An 8379-nucleotide genomic window follows, 5' to 3' on the forward strand; every position below is an offset into this window, starting at 1 on the left:
CTGGAGTGTTTTTCACGGCCTCCTTTACACTATTTCATCATATGGCACGTTTTTACAACATGTTGAAAAATCACATTTTTTTTACTCGACATAGTATACTATGGCGTTTTTTTGCGCCAAAATTCATGATGATTTTTTTTCAAAGAAAACCTTTCTGGAGTGTTTTTCACGGCCTCCTTTACACTATGTCATCATTTGGCACGTTTTTACAACATGCTGAAAAATCACATTTTTTTTTCGACATAGTATACTATGGCGTTTTTTTTTGGCATCAAAATTCATGATGATTTTTTTTTCAAAGAAAACCTTTCTGCAGTGTTTTTCACGGCCTCCTTTACACTATTTCATCATATGGCATGTTTTTACAACATGTTGAAAAATCGCATTTTTTTTCGACAGTATACTATGGCCTTTTTTTGCGCCAGAATTCATGATTTTTTTTTCAAAGAAAACCTTTCTGGAGTGGTTTTCACGGCCTCCTTTACACTATGTCATCATTTGGCACGTTTTTACAACATGCTGAAAAATCGCATTTTTTTTTCGACATAGTATACTATGGCGTTTTTTTTGCGCCAAAACTCATGATGATTTTTTCTTAAACCAAACCTTTCTGGAGTGTTTTTCACGGCCTCCTTTACACTATGTCATCATGTGGCACATTTTTACATGTTGAAAATCGCATTTTTTTTTCGACATAGTATACTATGGCGTTTTTTTTTGCGCCAAAATTCATGATTTTTTTTTTTCGAAGAAAACCTTTCTGGAGTGTTTTTCACGGCCTCCTTTACACTATTTCATCATATGGCATGTTTTTACAACATGTTGAAAAATCTCATTTTTTTTTCGACATAGTATACTTTGGCGTTTTTTTTTGCGCCAAAATTCATGATTGTTTCTTTTCAAAGAAAACCTTTCTGGAATGTTTTTCACGGCCTCCTTTACACTATTTCATCATATGGCATGTTTTTACAACATGTTGAAAAATCTCATTTTTTTTCGACATAGTATACTTTGGCGTTTTTTTTTGCGCCAAAATTCATGATTGTTTCTTTTCAAAGAAAACCTTTCTGGAATGTTTTTCACGGCCTCCTTTACACTATTTCATCATATGGCATGTTTTTACAACATGTTAAAAAATCGCAATTTTTTTTCGACATAGTATACTATGGCATTTTTTTTTGCGCCAAAATTCATGATGATTTTTTTTTTCAAAGAAAACCTTTCTGGAGTGTTTTTCACGGCCTCCTTTACACTATTTCATCATATGGCATGTTTTTACAACATGTTGAAAAATCTCATTTTTTTTCGACATAGTATACTTTGGCGTTTTTTTTGCGCCAAAATTCATGATGATTTTTTTTTTCAAAGAAAACCTTTCTGGAATGTTTTGCACAGCCTCATTTACACTATTTCATCATACTGCACGTTTTTACAACATGTTGAAAAATCTCATTTTTTTTTCGACATAGTATACTATGGCGTTTTTTTTGCGCCAAAATTCATGATGATTTTTTTTTCAACGAAAACCTTCCTGGAGGGTTTTTTTCACGGCCTCCTTTACACTATTTCATCATATGGCACGTTTTTACAACATGTTGAAAAATCACTTTTTTTTTTCGACATAGTATACTTTGGCGTTTTGTTTTGCGCCAAAATTCATGATGATTTTTTTTTCAAAGAAAACCTTTCATCAGTGTTTTTCACGGCCTCCTTTACACTATGTCATCATTTGGCACGTTTTTACAACATGTTGAAAAATCACATTTTTTTTCCTCGACATAGTATACTATGGTGTTTTTTTGCGCCAAAATTCATGATTGTTTTTTCAAAGAAAACCTTTCTGGAGTGTTTTTCACAGCCTCCTTTACACTATTTCATCATACTGCACATTTTTACATGTTGAAAATCGCATTTTTTTTTCGACATAGTATACTATGGCGTATTTTTTTGCGCCAAAATTCATGATGTTTTTTTTTTGAAGAAAACCTTTCTGGAGTGTTTTTCACGGCCTCCTTTACACTATTTCATCATATGGCATGTTTTTACAACATGTTGAAAAATCGCATTTTTTTTCGACATAGTATACTATGGCGTTTTTTTTGCGCCAAAATTCATGATGATTTTTTTTTCAAAGAAAACCTTTCTGGAGTGTTTTTCACGGCCTCCTTTACACTATTTCATCATACTGCACGTTTATACAACATGTTGAAAAATTGCATTTTTTTTTCGACATAGTATACTATGGCGTTTTTTTTTGTGCCAAAATTCATGATTTTTTTTTTCAAAGAAAACCTTTCTGGAATGTTTTTCACGGCCTCCTTTACACTATATCATCATACTGCACGTTTTTACATGTTGAAAAATCGCATTTTTTTTTTCGACATAGTATACTACGACGTTTTTTTTGTGCCAAAATTCATGATGATATTTTTTAAAGAAAACCTTTCTGGAGTGTTTTTCACGGCCTCCTTTACACTATGTCATCATGTGGTACATTTTTAAAACATGTTGAAAAATCGCATTTTTTTTTCGACATAGTATACTATGGCGTTTTTTTTGCGCCAAAATTCATGATGTTTTTTTTTCGAAGAAAACCTTTCTGCAGTGTTTTTCACGGCCTCCTTTACACTATTTCATCATATGGCATGTTTTTACAACATGTTGAAAAATCTCATTTTTTTTCCGACATAGTACACTTTGGCGTTTTTTTTTTGCACCAAAATTCATGATTTTTTTTTCAAAGAAAACCTTTCTGGAATGTTTTTCACGGCCTGATTTACACTATTTCATCATACTGCACGCTTTTAAAACATGTTGAAAAATCGCATTTTTTTTCGACATAGTATACTATGGCGTTTTTTTTCCGCCAAAATTCATGATGATTTCTTTTTCAAAGAAAACCTTTCTGGAATGTTTTTCACGGCCTCCTTTACACTATTTCATCATACTGCACGTTTTTACAACATGTTGAAAAATCGCATTTTTTTTTCGACATAGTATACGAGGCGTTTTTTTGCACCAAAATTCCTGATTGTTTTTTTTCAAAGAAAACCTTTCTGGAGTGTTTTTCACAGCCTCCTTTACACTATTTCATCATACTGCACATTTTTACATGTTGAAAATCGCATTTTTTTTCCGACATAGTATACTATGGCGTTTTTTTTGCGCCAAAATTCATGATGTTTTTTTTTCAAAGAAAACCTTTCTGGAGTGTTTTTCACAGCCTCCTTTACACTATGTCATCATTTGGCACGTTTTTACAACATGTTGAAAAATCACATTTTTTTTCCTCGACATAGTATACTATGGCGTTTTTTTGCGCCAAAATTCATGATTGTTTTTTCAAAGAAAACCTTTCTGGAGTGTTTTTCACAGCCTCCTTTACACTATTTCATCATACTGCACATTTTTACATGTTGAAAATCTCATTTTTTTTCGACATAGTATACTTTGGCGTTTTTTTTACGCCAAAATTCATGATTTTTTTTTTTCAAAGAAAACCTTTCTGGAGTGTTTTTCACAGCCTCCTTTACACTATTTCATCATACTGCACATTTTTACATGTTGAAAATCGCATTTTTTTTTCGACATAGTATACTATGGAGTTTTTTTTTGCACCAAAATTCATGATGTTTTTTTTTTTTAAGAAAACCTTTCTGGAGTGTTTTTCACGGCCTCCTTTACACTATGTCATCATTTGGCACGTTTTTACATGTTGAAAAATCGCATTTTTTTTCGACATAGTATACTATGGCGTTTTTTTTGGCGACAAAATTCATGATGATTTTTTTAAAAGAAAACCTTTCTGGAATGTTTTTCATGGCCTCCTTTACACTATTTCATCATACTGTACGTTTTTACAGCATGATGAAAAATCGCATTTTTTTTTCGACATAGTATACTATGGCGTTTTTTTTTGGCATCAAAATTCATGATGATTTTTTTTTCAAAGAAAACCTTTCTGCAGTGTTTTTCACGGCCTCCTTTACACTATTTCATCATATGGCATGTTTTTACAACATGTTGAAAAATCACATTTTTTTTTCGACATAGTATACTATGGCGTTTTTTTGCGCCAGAATTCATGATTTTTTTTTTCAAAGAAAACCTTTCTGGAGTGGTTTTCACGGCCTCCTTTACACTATGTCATCATTTGGCACGTTTTTACAACATGCTGAAAAATCACATTTTTTTTTCGACATAGTATACTATGGCGTTTTGTTTTGCGCCAAAATTCATGATGATTTTTTTTTCAAAGAAAACCTTTCTGCAGTGTTTTTCACGGCCTCCTTTACACTATTTCATCATATGGCATGTTTTTACAACATGTTGAAAAATCGCATTTTTTTTCGACAGTATACTATGGCCTTTTTTTGCGCCAGAATTCATGATTTTTTTTTCAAAGAAAACCTTTCTGGAGTGGTTTTCACGGCCTCCTTTACACTATGTCATCATTTGGCACGTTTTTACAACATGCTGAAAAATCGCATTTTTTTTTCGACATAGTATACTATGGCGTTTTTTTTGCGCCAAAACTCATGATGATTTTTTCTTAAACCAAACCTTTCTGGAGTGTTTTTCACGGCCTCCTTTACACTATGTCATCATGTGGCACATTTTTACATGTTGAAAATCGCATTTTTTTTCGACATAGTATACTATGGCGTTTTTTTTTTGCGCCAAAATTCATGATTTTTTTTTTCGAAGAAAACCTTTCTGGAGTTTTTTTCACGGCCTCCTTTACACTATTTCATCATATGGCATGTTTTTACAACATGTTGAAAAATCTCATTTTTTTTCGACATAGTATACTTTGGCGTTTTTTTTGCGCCAAAATTCATGATGATTTTTTTTTTCAAAGAAAACCTTTCTGCAGTGTTTTTCACGGCCTCCTTTACACTATTTCATCATATGGCATGTTTTTACAACATGTTGAAAAATCTCATTTTTTTTTCGACATAGTATACTATGGCCTTTTTTTGCGCCAGAATTCATGATTTTTTTTCAAAGAAAACCTTTCTGGAGTGGTTTTCACGGCCTCCTTTACACTATGTCATCATTTGGCATGTTTTTACAACATGCTGAAAAATCGCATTTTTTTTCGACATAGTATACTATGGCGTTTTTTTTGTGCCAAAATTTATGATGATTTTTTTTTTTCAAAGAAAACCTTTCTGGAATGTTTTTCACGGCCTCCTTTACACTATTTCATCATACTGCATGTTTTTACCACATGTTGAAAAATCTCATTTTTTTTCGACAGTATACTATGGCGTTTTTTTTGCGCCAAAACTCATGAAGATTTTTTCTTAAAGCAAACCTTTCTGGAGTGTTTTTCACGGCCTCCTTTACACTATGTCATCATGTGGCACATTTTTACAACATGTTGAAAAATGACATTTTTTTTCGACATAGTATACTATGGCGTTTTTTTGCACCAAAATTCATGATTTTTTTTTTTTCAAAGAAAACCTTTCTGGAGTGTTTTTCACGGCCTCCTTTACACTATTTCATCATATGGCACGTTTTTATAACAACAACTTTTACAACATTTTTGTCACATTTTGGACGACATACTAAACTATGACGTTTTTTTCCCACATTTTGGACGACATACTAAACTATGACCATTTTTTTCCACATTTTGGACAACATACTAAACTAAGATGTTTTTCTTTCTACTTCCTGAAAAGTTTGGTCAATAAAAAATATTTGATTTTTCTGCTCACATGTTGTGTTGTTGTGAACTTACTCTTTCAAATAAATAGCTGCCTAACCCCCTGGAAACCAGCGTTTGTCCTGTTTTTGTTTTGCTCCTCGGTGACCCGAGACAGCTGGGTCGTAATGTTTTTTGAACAACACATCATACTATGACGTTTTTACAATGATGGTTCTACTATGAAGCCAGTTTGACATGTTCAGGCGTTCTTTGTGTGAGATTTCAGGTATCAGAAGGTGGTTTCCAACTTTCTTTGTTAACTTTCTGTTTAACTTTAAACTAAATTTCCTTGACTAAGCCAGCCCTCTGGACTTCCAGTAAGCTGTGTTCCTATTGGCTGTCCAGGTGGCTGCTTGGTGTTATCAGGAACACCTGAGCAGCTCAGTGTCTTCCTGCTTTATGTGGCTGCAGACAAACATTTCCTCTGGTTCTCTTCACCACTGAACTGGGTTTGGCTCTGTTGCATTAGTTTGTTCTTTAGGCGTTGGCTTGCAGCTTCCAGCAGAAAAATCGTCTTTAATGTGTTTCTTGGTGTGTTTTAGGGCTTTGTACTGGATAGTTGTCTTGGTAAATGTGGTTCCTTAGCCACAGTTAGCACATGGTGCTAATGTGTGCAGTGATTAGAGGATTTGATGCAGCTGAGTTGTGTCTTTATCTTGGCTGTAGTGAGTCTTTAGAGGTTTTTGGTCAGACACATTCTGTATTCTTGTTTGAGAACCAAGGTTGGTTGTCCAGAAGGTAAGAGTTCCTGATTCTCTGTTCTCAGAGGTTCTCTGGTAGGCTGCAGGAGACTTTAGCGTTTGGGTTGTGCTAGTGTGGTTTTTGTACCGTTTCATTTGGACGACTATCTTGAGGCCCCTCCATTTGGTTTAGTGAGGTTTTCTGGAACAGTTCTACAAAGCAACCTGCAGCAGAAGAGACTTTGAGAGTTTTTAGGAAGTTCTGGAGACCAGACTTTAGAGCAGCAGAAACATTTGTCAGCAGTTTGAGCAGGAGAAGGTGAGCTTCAGAGTAGAAATGAGAGAGAAACCTTCTTGACCCGTGTGGTGAGGTCCTGTACCAAGAGTTTGAGCAGGTTGTGAAGAGTCTGTAGTTCTTTGGTCTGAAACCACAAGAAGAGTCACCTCATTAAAGGAGAAAACAGGAGATATTGTTGGGTCTTCTGTTGCTTTGTAGTTTCCAGTTTCCTTAGACTGAATATCAAGTTTATATGTTAAATGATTTCCCATGTGATCCCAAGAAGACTTCAATAAACTCCCTCCATCCCCTGGACACAACATATTTTATTACCATGTTAAATGGGGTTTTTTTAAATGTTTTTGAGTGTTGATCATAGTTTTAGCATAGTTTTTTCTCTTTGCTTGTTTTGTCATCTGTGTGAAAGGTGCTAAACAAATAAAGTTGAATTGATAAACTGAATAATTGACTAACTCATGATTGTGACAACAGAATTATTTTCATTGTCATTTAAGGGTTTATTTCATTTTTAAGGCTGGGGTTAAAATCTTGACAGAAAAAGAAGATTAAAGAAATAAACTACATGACAAAAGCAATTAAATCAAAGGAAATAAGCATTTAATACAATAAAACTTAAAAAAATGTTTTTGTTAAAAAGTTTTTTTTTAAATGTTTAATATTCTTGTTTAAAAAGTTTTTTTTTAATGTTTATTGTTCTTGTTTAAAAAGTATTTTTTAAATGTTTAATATTATTCTTGTTTAAAAAGTATTTTTTAAATGTTTAATATTCTTGTTTAAAAAGTATTTTTTTTAAATGTTTAATATTATTCTTGTTTAAAAAGTTTTTTTAAATGATTAATATTCTTGTTTAAATTTTTTTTAATGTTTAATCATCTAAAATATTTTCTCTAATTTTAAATAATTGTATTTTAAAAATTTTCTTTAATTTCATACATACATGTTTTGTATCGTGTTTAAGAATCTAATTCAACATTTTGGCAGTTTAATGAAATTAAACATTAAATACCATTAAATGACATTAAACTGCCAAAATATTGAATTAGATTCTTAAACACGATACAAAACATGTAAGTATGAAATTAAACAAAATTTTTAAAATACAATTATTAAAAATTACAGAGAAAATATTTTTGATAATTAAACATTTTAAAAAAAACTTTTTAAACAAGAATATTATTAAACATTTGAAAAAATACAAAACATTAAATTACATTATTAAACCTTTAATAAGACAAAACATTTATTTAAAAAATTCAATGTTTAATTGCAAAATTACATCTTAAAGAGAATAAAACTTTAAATAGGAATTAAACAGAAAATACAATGAAGCATTTAAAAAGAAAATTAAACATTAAAAAGTGGTAAAATATTTAAAAATAAAGATTTAATCGAAACATTAAATATTGGGAAAGAGAAAAAAATTTCAAATAAGCCGATAAAACATTTGAAAAAACAAACATTAAAAAGACAAAACATTTCAAAATCAAATCAAACATTAGAAAAGAATAAAAGGTGAGAAAAGAGCAAAACTAAACGTTTAAGAAGAATCAAACTAAAGACAAAACATTTGAAAAGACACCAGTTAAACTTTAGAAGATCAAATTAAACAGAAGAGACAATAAAAGGATCAAAATGAGCAAAAACAGATAAAGGTTTTAAAGCGTTTTCTAGTCTGAAATGAA

The sequence above is a fragment of the Amphiprion ocellaris genome, chromosome 17 (genome assembly GCF_022539595.1).
Source record: "Amphiprion ocellaris isolate individual 3 ecotype Okinawa chromosome 17, ASM2253959v1, whole genome shotgun sequence".
Taxonomy (NCBI): domain Eukaryota; kingdom Metazoa; phylum Chordata; class Actinopteri; family Pomacentridae; genus Amphiprion; species Amphiprion ocellaris.